Source organism: Labeo rohita, chromosome 15 (genome assembly GCF_022985175.1).
Source record: "Labeo rohita strain BAU-BD-2019 chromosome 15, IGBB_LRoh.1.0, whole genome shotgun sequence".
NCBI classification, from domain to species: domain Eukaryota; kingdom Metazoa; phylum Chordata; class Actinopteri; order Cypriniformes; family Cyprinidae; genus Labeo; species Labeo rohita.
The window spans coordinates 26,220,372-26,235,633 of NC_066883.1; the positions used below are offsets into that span (position 1 = coordinate 26,220,372).

At 32.8% G+C, this 15,262-nt stretch overlaps 1 protein-coding gene and 1 long non-coding RNA gene across 2 annotated transcripts in view; one reads left to right on the forward strand and one right to left on the reverse strand.

The window, feature by feature from the left end:
- The window catches only part of zgc:153372 (uncharacterized protein LOC767695 homolog), a 52,729-nt gene that overhangs the window by 19,701 nt on the left and 17,766 nt on the right, over window positions 1-15,262 (forward strand). The gene's annotated exons all lie outside the window — the stretch shown is intronic.
- On the reverse strand, window positions 2,101-10,670 carry LOC127177131 (uncharacterized). The gene is made up of 3 exons (XR_007829186.1): window positions 10,034-10,670; window positions 8,844-8,972; window positions 2,101-2,738 (listed from the first exon to the last, which is right to left on the reverse strand). It is a non-coding gene; the product is annotated as an uncharacterized LOC127177131 (long non-coding RNA).

The window sequence follows — 15,262 nt, forward strand, 5'->3', positions numbered from 1 at the left end:
ATAATATATAACACTTTACAATAAGGTGTCATTTGTTAACATTAGTTGATGAACGAACAATAAACAATATATGTATTACACTATTTATCAATCTGTGTTAATGTTAGTTAATAAAAATACTGTCATTCATTGTTTGTTCATGTTAGTTCACAGAGCATTAACTAGCTAATGTTAACCAACACATCTTCTGATTTTAATAATGCATTAGTAAATGCTGAAATTAACATTAAGATTAATCAATGTGGTAGAAGTATAGTTCATTCTTAGTTCATGTTAACTAATGTAGTTAACTAATGAACCTTATTGTAGTGTTACCAGATTATTATACAGTATCAATATGTTTGAGCTCATAATGCCTCAACAAATTATATTTAGCTGCATGTTTTGTAAAATATACAATATTTTAATACTAATATTTTAATTTCGGAAAAACATTATATTCAAAGTCTTCTAAAACCATATTACAATTATTGTTATTCACTTTATATCATCCTCTCTGAATTGGCTTTCGAATCTCATTCAAAAAACACATTCAAATTTGGTGTTTTGCAATTGGTTGAAAGAAATTGGCCTTTGACATCACTGACGTCAAACCTGGATCAAAAAGGTGGCATATTTTGCCATTTTGGATTGTGATTGAGATTTGTGAGCTACAGCAGACATTTGAATATAATGCATATAAGTTGTAAGGACTACATTTAGGGTGCTTTTGTATTTTTGTTTTGTATTTTATTGTATTTATACGTTTATTTATTTTTTATCTGACAGTGTCAGACATAATGTCTTTAGTTGTTGTTGAGATTTCGTTTACATTCATTTATTTTAAAGTAAATGAAAAGTAAAGTATACAAGTAATAGTGACACTGGACCACAAAACTAGTTATAAGGATTAATTTTTTTGAAGTTTAGATTTATACATCATCTGAAAGCTGAATAAATAAGCTTTTCATTGATGTATGGTTTATGACAGGAAAATATTTGGCCGTGATACAACTATTTGAAAATGTAGAGTGCATAAAAAAATCAAAATCTTGAGAAAATCACCTTTAAAGTTGTCCAAATGAAGTTCTTAGCAATGCATATGATATATGTATGGTAGGAAATTTACATCTTTACTTAATATCCAAATGATTTTTGGCATACAAGAAAAATCAATAATTTTGACCCATACACTGTATTGTTGGCTATTGCTACAAATATACCTGTGCAACGTATGACTGGTTTTGTGGTCCAGGGTCACATATATATATAATTAGAATTAGAATTGTAAATTATTGATCAGTTATTTGCTTTGTAGAATAATTTGCAATGTAAGGAAATCCTAAAGCCTGCTAGGAAGGTTTTAATCATTACATGCCATAGAAAAGGTGGTTTAAACATTTGTTCGAAATTACTGCTTAAATGTTTCAACATCAAAATCAATTCCTGGCAAGTCCATTTATTTTTCATACATCTTGCTGGCTGATATCCCAGTCAAAGTGAAACATGACTTTTTACTTGGGATTGTCCAAACATGCTTTGGCTTATGTATCATCTCCTTTAAAGTAAGCTGTACAAACACCTGTGATGAATACAAAGGAAGCATAAAATTTCCAAAATGTTTTTTTTTTTTCTTCCCAAAATCACAGGACACTTGTTTGGGGAAATGACAAGACAAAAGAAACAGTATGTGTGTGGAATGGCTCACTGATATCCACAGGAAATGTCTTCGGCTGTGCCGCAGCGACAGCCAGAGAGCTTGTACTCGGGTTCAGCAAACAGCAAGTAATGTCAGACTTGTCACCAATAGAGTTTGTGTTTTTGCGGTGAAGAAAAAGAAAACAATTTTTCTGTTCTTTCTTTCTTTCTTTTTTTTTTTTTTTTTTTTTTTTAAAATAAACAGCGTGATTTGATATGTGATGTCCTGCCTGCCAAAACAACCATTTATTTCTGCAGTACTGCAGTAAAAAAGAAATTCTTGTAAATACATGACATCTACAAAACCGTGGAGGTTTTCATGACATTTCGGAACTCTTTTTTTTTTCTATGTACAATACATTCAGTTGACAACTTGTGCATTTTATCAATAATTGACAAAAGTGGCAAAATGCAAAGAATGTATACTATAAAACAGCATGGAAGTATATTACAAAAAATCATTTTAGTTCCTGGACCTAAAATTACGCCTGAAATTGTCGAATCTTAGCTTTCAGACCCTCATCTGGTCCATTCACAGAAACAGTTTATAGTATCAGTGTTTGTCATTTTTATCATATTTGAAAAGCTCATGTGATATTAGTATGCAGCCACACAGGCTCTTTTGTATTTTGAAATGTCGCCCAAGGGTTAAAAGTCTCTGATTTGAAATAGAAGGTATACGTCATGCCAACTCTATAGTACTCTCCCAAGCTACGTACTTCCAGAAGTACTCGTAGAAAAATATGAGTAGTGAGAAGAGCTAGGGTTTCAGTGAAATAAGCCTCCTCCAGGCAGGGGCTCATTCTCCACTGTAATCCTTGAATAGATCTTCCAAATGACAAAGCCCTGATGTCATGCTCTCCTTCTGTGTGTGTCAAGCTGGCAGACATGCCCTCGATTCACAGCACGATCTGTCCGCAAGTCCAAAAACACTGAAGAGTGAGGACATCCATGTCCACAAAGAGACGACTTAATCGCGGGAAGAGCGCTGTATGAATAACAGATGTACAGAACCACAAAGCAGGATCGAGCAGAGGAAGAGCCCTTCATTCAGATGCACACTAGAGATGACAATACGAGTTATTAAGAGGGAGATTAGGAGATTTGACAACCTGTGAAATGGAGCTCATAGGATTTAATCAAGCCATGTCATGTCGTTTTTTTAAATCTATGAATATATATATATATATATATATATATATATATACACACACACACACACACACACACACTATCAGTCAAAAGTTTTTGAACAGTAAGATTTTTAATGTTTTTAAAGAAGTCTCTTCTGCTCACCTATTTAATATATATTTAATCAATTATTTAAATTGATTAAAAGTGATGATAAAGACATTATAATGTTACAAAAGATTTCTATTTCAGATAAATGCTGCTCTTCTGAACTTTCTGTTTATCAAATAAACATGACAAATTGTGCTCAGCTGTTTACAAGATAATAATAATAATAATAATAATAATAATAATAATAATAATAAATGTGAGCAGCAAATCAGAATATTAGAATGATTTCTGAAGGATCATGTGACACTAAAGACTAGAGTAATGATGCTAAATAATCAGCTTTGAGATCACAGGAATAAATTACATTTTAAAATATATTCAAATAGAAGAGAAAAGAGTTATTTTAAATAGTAAAAATATATCAAAATTTTACTGTTTTTGCTGTATAGATAGATAGATAGACAGAGACAGACAGACATAGATAGATAGATAGGTATATTTCTATATATAAAATATTGCAGTCTTTGAAAAAAGAATAATAAAAAGAATTAAGAAAGAAAATATATAGAGGTTAATTTGCTCATAAAAATTGATTGTTCACAAATAATTACAAAGAAATGTCAAATAACACATTGAATTAAACATCATTTTGAAGCAGAAGTAGTATTTTCTTGTAAAACATTCTTAAAACTTCAATAATCTTTGCTTTGCATTAATTAATATAAAGATAGGTGTTGGCACTATTTTATGAACATGTATTCTCAGATTAAAATAAAAAAATTAAGAAATTTGACATTTTACATTTAATGATTAATCCTAATTATATGAATTATGTTATTAATTTCTAGTAAATAATATTAAATCTGTAATCATATTTTTATGATTCTGTATACATTATATTATAAATAATTATTGGTAAATATTATTGATAATACATTTACTTATTATAAATATAAAAATAATTGATAACAACAATAGTTTGGTTTGTTATTTTTATTTCTTATTGTGTTAAATACACAGACACACACACACACACACACACACACACACAGATATATTTAAATAATTAGGAGAAATGTATACAATATACATTATATATACAATAAATATATGTAACACATAACCCTGGTATCACATACTATATAAATATTAAAATTTTTCATCAATCACTAAGGTTAACATTCATGTATAAAAGATTTTTTTTTAGTTGCTTTTGTTTCCATTCATGAGAAATTTAGTGAAACATCACTGATGTAGATGTCCCGATTACAGAAACAGTCGAAGCAGGTTGATTTGGTTCAATCACCACCCGTCTGCCCATCCTGACCCTTCCTCGCCCTCTAATTATTGGACAGCAGACCTCTACGACATCACAGAGGGAAGTCACGCACACGGCTGCTGTCAAGTGTGATGGCCGAGGCTGCTCTGTCTGTGGAGGATGGGGGGATTTAGGGATGTCTGTTAGAATAGACGGGGCATCGGAGGGCATGGGAAAGTGTGGCGGGGTCACTGGACACGTGTGCTGATCCCAAAGAATAGTCAATCAACTGGCCATCCCTTCAAGATGTATCCTGCTCCCTGGCCAGAAGGCCCAAACTGTGACTGGCTTGAAAACAGCTTGTTTTCCCAAACTAAAAATGCAGATCTGTTTTTTTCCCTCCAAACATTTTGTTTAATTGCAGACTAAAATATTAAAACAAAGAGTGTTGAATAACAACAATATATGAAATGCTATATGGTTATTTCTCAAATCCATTGATTATTTAGGCACATTATTTACATTGAGACATTAATCTAAATACACAGTTTCCACCGGTGCTTTGTAAGAAAGAAGTTCACAGGTGGCTGGGCTAAAGTAAACGTTGAACGTTCAATAATGATGACATATGCTCTCGATGGCTTTAGCTGGGCCGTTTTGGCACCAAAGGAACAGATTGGATGAGGCCGTTTTAAAAACCAAGGTTGCTTTGCTTGACTTCCCCTCCTGGAGGGATCTCCCCCTCACAGGACTGCTATTTTATTAACAATTCATATGGAAATGAGGGGCAAGGAAGGACCAGATTCTCACATAAACTTGATGTGGCCATGAATGTGTCTCTGTGTTTGCCATGACCCTGCTGTGGCATAAGACACTGCCTGCTAGGGCCTGAGGGGCAGACACAAAGAAAGAAATGAAAAGCAAGCACATTCCTGCACGGCACACAAAGGCAGCAGGAGAAAGGGAGAGAGAGAGAGGGAGAAAAGACAGAATGAACCCCATCTCTCTCCCTCTCGCTTTTTTTTCGCGCAGTGTGATACCAGCATTTTCTCCAAGTCACCCTGCCTTCGGGTCATTCGTCCTCTGCTCAAACTCTCTCTCCAATGTTTTATTCTCATCTAAGATCAATAATCATATATTAGGGTTCAAATGTCCACATTGAAAATCTGTAATTCTTTTTTTTTTTAACAGTTTCAGGATTTAAAAAAATAAACAACATGATGTGGGATGAAAAAGCAATATTTAAAATGTAAAAATCATTAATCAACTAAGCAAATTCAAATCATACTTGCTGTTAACTTGCTGTCATCAAATCCAAGGCAAATAAGAATGAATTCTTACATTTGTGTTGCTGTAGTTATTTTTTACTCAATATCCTGATATAAATATCCCAGTATGAAATTATTTGTAATGAAACATTTAATTGTAATGAATTAAAAATACAAAGTAGATTTTTTTTTCTAGTGATATCAGAATTTTTGACCCCTCAAAATAACCAAACCAATTTATTTGGATTTTTACATTTAAATGTAGAATTTTTTGTACAAAAAATAGAAGTATGCTAAAAAGCTTTTATGTTTGATTCATTCTGGAATATGTTTAGATACATCTACAATTTATTTGTGCATCTGCACTTTATATATTTTGTATTTGTGTTGATTTTTTATATTTCTATAAATTGGAAAATGTGGAAATATAATATATATATAATAAAATATACAATTGTATACATATTTTTACAATATAAATAAAGGGTTATAGAATATATTTCAGTAAATAATTTTTCCAGCTCATTTAATGAGTCTTACATAAAGGATATTTTTAAAGTTACTATTTACAAATAGTTTTTTACTATTTAATAATCATTTTTGTAAAATATTGATTATAACCCGAAATTTACAGTTCATTTGTGCATCTGCACTTTATATATTTTGTATTTGTATTATTTTTTTTTATATTTCTATAAATTACAAATTAAATTACATATATTATATAAAAATTACAGATTTTATATTTATATACTTTTATACATATTTTTACGATATAAACACTAGAATATTGTTTATTTGTGCATCTGTTCTTTATGTATGTTGTATTTGTATTCATTCTTTTCGATTTCCATAAATTCAAAATGTATATATAATATAAACATATTTGAAAATCTAAAATTTGTATCCATATTTTGTCATAAAAAATGCATAAAATGTTTGTTTTATATATATTTATTTAAACGTGAAAACATAAAGAAATTTAATATTTAAAATTTTGAGAACCTTAAAGCCTTTATATAATGCACTAGTATGTTAAAAAGATTTATGTTTAATTAATTATGGAATATGTTGAATTATTTGGAATGTATTTGTGCATCTGCACTTTATATATTTCGTATTTGTATTGTTTTTTATATTTCTATTAATTACAAAAAACATATATAAATAGTATATATGATATTAAAATGTGGACATGTAAGATATACAAATTTTATACATGTTTTTACAATATAAACACAAAAATATTGTTTATTTGTACATCAGTACTTTATAAGTTTTGCATTTGTATTCATTCTTTTCTATTTCCATAAATTCAAAATGTATATATAATATAAACATATTTCAAAATCTTAAAATTTGAATCCATATTTTGTCATAAAAAATGAATAAAATGTTTATATTGTCATATATTTATTTATATTAAATAAATAAAACATGTGAAAACATAAGAAATTTAACATTTAAAAATTTTGTATTCATCCTTTTCTATTTACATAAATTGTTCAAAATGTATATAAAATGTATGGGCCTATATAACATAAAAATATTTCAAAATCTAAGATATGTATCCACATTGTTTCATTAAAAAATGAATAAATAAAAATAAAATATGTGAAAACATAAACACTTTATGTATAATGTATAATAAAGGGTTATTGACTGGTATATAATAATTCATAATGTGTATTGTAATACATCATGTCTTGTTTTAAATAATTATAACTGAATTTAAAATGCATAGTGTAACAATGAATTGTTAACTGTGGTTATAATTATTCATGAATAAGGTGCATTACAAGGCATAATTATTGCATTAAAACTACCTTTTTAATGCATTATACATAAAGGCTTTAAAAAAAGTGTTACCATTTTAACATACACACACATAGTAACTGCCACAATGACACTTCTGTGGTTGTTTCTTTAACATCTATACAGTGAAGTGTGCTTCTGTCTTTGAATGCTGGGATTTAATGCTAAAGCACCATTAACCTGTTTAAAAAGCAATTAGGTTTTGTGTGTGTTTGTGTTTGCTCAGGGTGCCTTGTTGCAGCACTGTCATTCATGAGTCGGACTCCTGCCTTTGGGGGGGTGCAGGGGCGGTGGTGACCGCCGTCATCTTTTGTGTATTGACTCGTTTGTGTCACACTTCACAACAAGCTGCATCTTGTCATGTAAATAGAGGGTATTTAACCGTTCTCAGGCAATTAAACAGATAATGGTGTTTTGTCAGCTTGTGTAATGCAAAGGGGATCTTTTTATGTTGTGTACCGGGGGGGGGGGGATCTGCTGGACTTCTTATTTGTTTTAAGAGCGACAGGGTAATTGAGGCACAATCCACAAAAAAACGAAATCAGGATCAAGTTGTTTGGCAGTTTCTATAAAAATGTGTGTGTGGAAAGTGCGACTGAGACTCGGCTCTATTAAAATGCATTATGAGGATGGAAAAGCAGTCGGATTACAGGCAGATAGACGGGGTTAGCGTTTGTTAGCTGTGTCCAGAACGCGAATGGGCTGGAGACAATGTCATGCGGTAGGGTCAAGCTTTCTGCCTAATCTACTGATGTGACTATAAATAATGCATAGAGTGAGCTCAACAGAAAATCACAGCTGGTCTTGGCTTCATTGTCTATTGTGAGTCACACATTCGAGCGAGCCAAAAGAACATATTGAACGGCTGTCTCAAAGTCAAAACACTAAGATGTACATCACAAATGACACTTTCGGACACGGCCGTTTAACGCATACCGCAAGTGATATAATTGCATTACGGTGAAAGTCATTGGCTGGGAGATGAGCTGATGAGATATTGTCTGAAGTGTGTTTATTGCATTGGCATTGGCAATTTTTTTGTTAAAGTTACATTTCTCTCTTTAAATTAAATGTGTGTATGAGATTTGATTATGAATCACTGTTTTAGATAAATCAAACGCTGTTCAGACCTTTTCTTAAAACAATTTTGAAAGACAAAATATGTAATTGTCTCTCTCTCTTTCCATATATACATTTAAAGAAATAATGCTATTTTCTCATACAGAGTCTACAAATTTACATCACCACGTTTTGATGGATTTGGCTTTATTACAACATTCTGTTCTAAGGCTGAATTTTGCATTATAGTTGTATAATGATGTATATATATATATATATATATATGAAAACATTTTTTAAATGATTGAGTGAAAATCAATTCCCAAGCTTCATAATTAGAACAAATGCTTTGCCTTGTGAGCAGCTGTTCTAAATGTAAAGACTGGAAATAATTTTCCAATTACTGTTTAATGATGTTTATTTAAAGCCTACATTTTTATGACAATAAGCAGTAAATGGAATCAGACAGTGGGTAATTTGCAGACTGAACTCAGACCTTGAGCTTCCATTTTCTGTGACCTCACCGTCAGCTACTGACATGGCGCGTGTGGTACACTGCGTGGGGCTCCGTCCAATCAAATTTCTCCAAAAAAATCCCCCTCTTCAGCACCCTTAAACACCCAGTTTGGTGCATTCTCAATCCTTCACCGAAACTTAATTGAGCAGACAAAGAACAAATGTTCACAATGGTTGATAAGATACAAAACGATTCCTTTTTTATGAAACAGCATGGAACATAAAGTTGTAATTTATGTAAATAAATATAAGGGATTCTTCTTCTTTTTTTTTTTAATTAATCTTTTAAGTAACACTTATATTCAAATATTTTGAATTAGAATATATTTTAGTAAATCATTTTTTTCCAGCTCATTTAATGAGTCTTGCGTATAAGATATTTTTAAAGTAAGTATTTAATAATCATTTTTGTAAAATATTTTAAGCACTAGACAATACTGAGCACAAAAAAAGATTATAACCAGAAATGTACAGTTAAAAAATGTTTTAATATTACTTAAATACAATCTAATAATATTGTCTAATATACCTGAAATAATATTGCACCATAATATACAGTATTTTGAATTTTAATGTTTGCCGTATTCTTTTTCTTTTACATGACAACATTTGTGTTGGCATGTATTCTCCAAAAAAAAAGTTTATCATGCTATTTAGTATGCTTTTGGTATTTCTATCATTTATATGATATATTGATGTGTTTATATTACATTTTTCTATGTAATTTTCATATATAGGGGCAATTCTATATATAAATCATTTCAATACGATAAATTAAGAGTGATTTTATTTATTTTATGTCATTAAAAAATGACATTTAGCATCTCAAAAATAATTTTAAGTGTTTTACCTCTTGTCTTTTTCTGTTTCTGAACAGAAACATATTAGAATACATTGTATTCATTAGTCTAATAATAAATCAGTGATGTTTGACAAAATTCAGCACTCAAAAATACTCAAAATTAATCACATTATGTACACACTGAAATCCCAGTAATTCCACAATAATTGCAACACGTCCAAGTGCCGAGAGGCACAGATAAGTTCAGACTCACAGTTTTAATGGCAGCATACGCAACAGAAATGTTTCAGGTAGATACATTAAACAGCAGAAAAAAAGGTTTTTTCATTCCCCATGGAGTTGATTTAAAAATTCAGTTACACTAAGTGTAATATATGACAACATAATTATACTCACCGTATGAGACATCAGTGTTTCACATTAAATATTTGTTTTTCTTTCTTTTTAAAAAGAAAGTCTTCCATTTGCCATCCATGCATGTTTTAAGAAGGAATGGAAACAAAAATAGTGCATTTGCCAATTTCTGTGTTTAAACAGTCTAAAAAGTCCCTCTGTGGTTGGTGGTCATCCTAGTTGAGATTTAAAAAAGCAAACAGTTGTATAGCAGCATGCAAATCCACGAGTAACGCAAAGCTAAAATCACTTCAGGATCAATAACAGATAAAAAATGACATTGATAAGAGGCATCACAACATGCTTATCCAAATGTCCCAGATAATCAAAACAGAGAAGCGTAGAGAAGTGTTTAAGAGACAGAGAAAGTGGAAAAGAGAAAGAGAGAGAGAGAAATGAAGAAAGAAAAACAGTGAAATGAAGAGAGAGAGAGGGAGGGTTCGAGAGCAAGAGAGAGAGTTGGCCCACAACGCGAGCTTGATTAGAAAAAATGCTTACTAAGCTATCCGTTTCACACATGCACAGACAGAGGGTTCGATATTCAGCCGATCGATGAGGGAAAAGGCACAAAGGCAAAATCGGACGGAGCTCCTTTTCAAATTCACATCTCCGATGTCCCCCCCTGCAGACTGCGCCGGTGCGACGCACGGGGAGCAAGGGTTACCTCAAGGCTGTTCCGTGGACCATGCAAACAAGTCTAGACCAGTGACCTGCTCAATCGCTCCCTTTGAGGGCCAGGCAAGTTCGGTCAGGAAGAAGAAAGCGAGGCGTGCCCTCTTTTCAATGAGGGAGCAAGGAGGTAAGGAGGGCAAAGAGAGTAGGCATCTGCTTCCATGGTTACTAGCCAAGTATGAGGATCCTGCTATTCAAAAGGCTCCGTTCTCATGCTCTCAGCCAGCCAATGTCACACGTTTAGAGGGAATGGCAGCGCAGGAGGAGAGCCGCGGCACCAGGCGCACGCTTCTTTTAATGATACGTGCGCGGGCTGCGCACCAGAGAAAGGAGAAATGATGGAGGATAGAAGGGCGACTGTATGTCACATGACTGCGTAACATAGCTGTGTTATTATTTATTAAATTTTTTTTAAAACGAGGCGTTATTCGGACAGGTAAAAAAAGGGCCGAACAAAAATCTTTTAAGATGAGCGTGAATGTCAAATGTATTTGGGCTCGTCGCAGATTTGATATAATATGCAGCTATACCAGTTAGCTTAAATCTTTTGCCTCACTTTTAAGATAAGTTCCTCTTGTTGGATGTGTTACATGCTATTTTAATTAGTCAAATTTGTTTCCTTGATGATTTTGAATTTTTTTTTAATAAGCACAGAGACTGTGAAAAACACGCTTACCTCCTGAATTCACTTTTCTTGGTCTTGTCACAAAGCCACGGGCTTCTTTCTAAAAAGAGAGACGGACAAAAAGAAAGAGAGATTTTTAGGTATTCTGACTTTTTAAATTTTTGGATCAAAATATTTGTATTTCTGCCGATATGTTGTGGTGAAATCTGTTTTGGAATGCTGGGCTCGTCCCAGCAGCTGACACTTTGCTCTACCAGACGCACTCTAAAAAATAGACAGATGGCTGGGACAGAGGAAAGGGGCAGAGCAAAGAGAGATTTACTGAGGGATCGTGGGAAAGTCTCAAGCTCAGTTCACCTGCTTAGAGGGAGGCAAGAGCGAGAATATATTTTCTAACCAGTGACCCATGATTAAAGCGAAGGCTTGTCTTGTTTTAAATCTGTGATTTTTTGTGATACATTTCACACCGATTTAAATTAGCGATTAAAACCTTTTTGTGATAATTAAAAAGGTTCAAAATATTTTGATGCTACCAGCATGAAATGCATTTTGATTCTTTATTTTGGATTTGGTTCTAGACTTGCATTGATGGTTTTCATTCATTTGTGGCTCTGGCCAGGCAAGTACAGAGTTTATTAAATATGATAAATTCCTTCTAGACAGGCAGCTTTTATCCATTTCTGCTGTGATAAATTTTTTCTTAAAACATCAGCCACAGAAAGACAAATTTAAAAGACACTGTTTGAAAAATGCCAGGCGATTTAATGTAATTTCACTGCACTTGGGATCAAACAAACGAGTTCCCTAACATTAAACAGGAAAAGGGGGGATCAATCGCTACAGGCACTTGCCCTACCAGTGTAGAGAAAGTGAGAAGACTTTGGGGGAAGTTAGGAAGTGCTACTGGTGTCTTATCCTCTTTACGTCTATTGTTCTTAACAAAGGCCAGTCACAATAACCCCTGGGGTGGATGGCACTCCACTGAATAGCCACTTTGGTGGGATTTAACGGGTTAACCCTACACAAAAGGAGTTGAGGCCATGTAACACAGCAGGGGTAGAACGTCGGAAACACCAGGAATCTACATGCTCCACAGTTGGCCTTAATTTAACTCTGGCTTTTGCATATTTTCCATACATTTTGAGCTCTTTTATATGTGGAAGCTGCAAGTTTGCTTGTGTGAGCGATGCAAAAATACCCCAGATTTGTTTAGTTGTACAAAACAAAAAGCTCCGGTGTTGAGCATTCACTGCCCTCGAGTAGTGTACTTGACCTGGAAAATGATTTAGGCGAGGTTTGCTTTTCTGCTGCACTCTGATTAGGTTTCGGCAAATATTTATTATTGTAGTCTTGCTCTTTGTTCTGCCGGCTCTGATTTTGATTGCAAGTTTCTTTGGTTTGCTTTCCATAAAACTGGATCATAACCATTTATTCCCTGTCTCCCTGGAGTGATTTCAGTTTTGGAGTCTGCTCCGGAGGGAATGGAGGAAAAGAATAAAGCTTAAGCCTGACCTGAGATTGATTTCATTTCTGAGGGTTTGTTGCTTTAGGAATTAGTTTGTTAGGAACTCATTTAACCACACACAATCATTTAAACTATAATGCAAATATCAATTTTTTAATTTAAGCAATTTAATGCATGTATCAAACTCCACACTCAATTTCAGCTAATACTTGAACCGGAAAGCAGAAGATAAATATTTAGATTCACCTTTCCCATATAATTCATGATCTCAGTGCACTGTAATTTCAGAATCTTGTTTGTTTGTAACAAGCATTGATCACATATCATATGAGGAAAACGTACTCCCTTCTCAACGTGTTACCGTAATTATGAATATTATAGTATCACTGAGTGGTATCACACAACCGAACTGTGCAGCAGTGAAATCTGAGTCTCCGTTTCATGCGGCTCCTTGTTTTGATTCCACCCCTGAGGAAACGTTCCCCTCGTTTGACCCCAGCTTTCATTATGATGCATTTCTACTGTTTCCATTAGTCGTAGTGTTGAGGGATCTCACTTTGCACTGTCTTTGCCTGCCACAGAAACTGTGGTGTGCACAGATTCTAACATGCTAAGCAATGCAACTGTGAGTTTTAACAGTCATGAAACGTTTACTTTGCTCATGAATAAGAACTAGTGTAAATATTATATGTGACCCTGGACCACAAAACCAGTCATAAGTAGCACGGGTATATTTGTAGCAATAGCCAAAAATATATTGTATGGGTATGGGTCAAAATTATTGATTTTTCTTTTATGCCAAAAATCATTAGGTTATTAAATAAAGATCATGTTCCATGAAGATATTTTGTAAATTTCCTACCATAAATATATCAAAACTTAATTTTTGAATAGTAATATGCATAAGAACTTCATTTGGACAAATTTAAAGGTGATTTTCTCAATATTTTGATTTTTTTGCACCCTCAGATTCCAGATTTTCAAATAGTTCTATCTAAGCCAAATAATGTCATATCCTAACAAACCATACATCAATGAAAAGCTTTATTCAGTTTTCAGGTGATGTATAAATCTCAGTTTTAAAAAAAATGACCCTTATGACTGGTTTTGTGGTTCAGGGTCACATATATCATGCAAAATATATATATATTTTCGTAACACTTTCTATGAAGTCCATATTTATAATACATTATAAGGCATTATAATAAATGCATAATGCATTATAAAAAACCTTATAATATGTTATATCATATTGTAAATAATTATAACAACAATTATGATACAATTATAATGCTTACGCATTTGTGGTTATAACTTTTAAGATTGTGATTATTTATAACACACAATGAACACCATATTAAATCTTATTTGACATTTATAATGGGCTATATATCTTGACATTGTTTATTTAAGATTTATTTAAGATCTTACTACATCTTTTAAGCGGTTAGGTGTGGAGTGTTATTTGAGTGTTCCCTGTGAGGCTAACATTAATTTTGATGTGAGCTAGTTAATAATTTCAACCGAAAAATTGCAATGTTTATATGTTAGGTTACATTTTATTTTGATGCTCCCCTCAGTTTGTTGACTGTAGTTGACTAAAAGCAACTTTCAGAGTATTAGTAGGCTTATGTTAAGGTTAGGGTAGGTAGAATTCTGATGTACTTGCAAAGTTGCTTATAATAAAGTGTTAGCACATATTTAGCAGACACAGTACTAATACTCCTATGACTGCTAGTTGCTAGTTGACATAGTTGCAGAGTAACTACTCAACAGGTGACTACAGGGTACCATCAAAATAATCAAACTGATATTATAGTAAAAAATAATCAGCTGTTATAGGAAGTTTCTTTTTGCATAAAATGCATCAAACAGTATTACGTCAATTTTATGCATACTGTATAATGGTAATAATTTAATAGAAAAGCAACAATGAAATAGAAAAGAGGAACAAATCAACAAAACATTTTAAAGAGGAAAGTTATATTCAGAATCTATTCTTTAATGAATATGAACAGTAGATTTAGAATTAGAATAAGATTAGTTACTGTTCTTTTATTTTCTGAGGTGGATTTAACTCTGTGCTATTTCCCTACCGTGGTCACAAAAGCAGTTGTTGTCGATCTAGTCAATGCATGGCTGGTCCGATCCTATTTTTCATTTATTTTTAAAAACCCATTCTCGTGACCTTCTGAATGGCATTTAAGTTCCATGCTTTACTAATGCCGCAAGACATTTTAGTCTCACCCCTTGCGGTGCTGTGGTAAACGCTTTCAGAGTTCTGAGAATTAAGGTGCATACTTTAATATATAGTGTGTGTGTTTGTGGTCCAGGCAGAGTCCAAAATATGAGGCTGAGTTTCCTGAACGCATTTACAGTTTCCACTAATGTCCTAAGCTCAATGAGTTTTCTGCGGTTTCGAAAATGGGGTTCACCATTTTATTTCTGTCCTCATTTTTGCTCACCACTG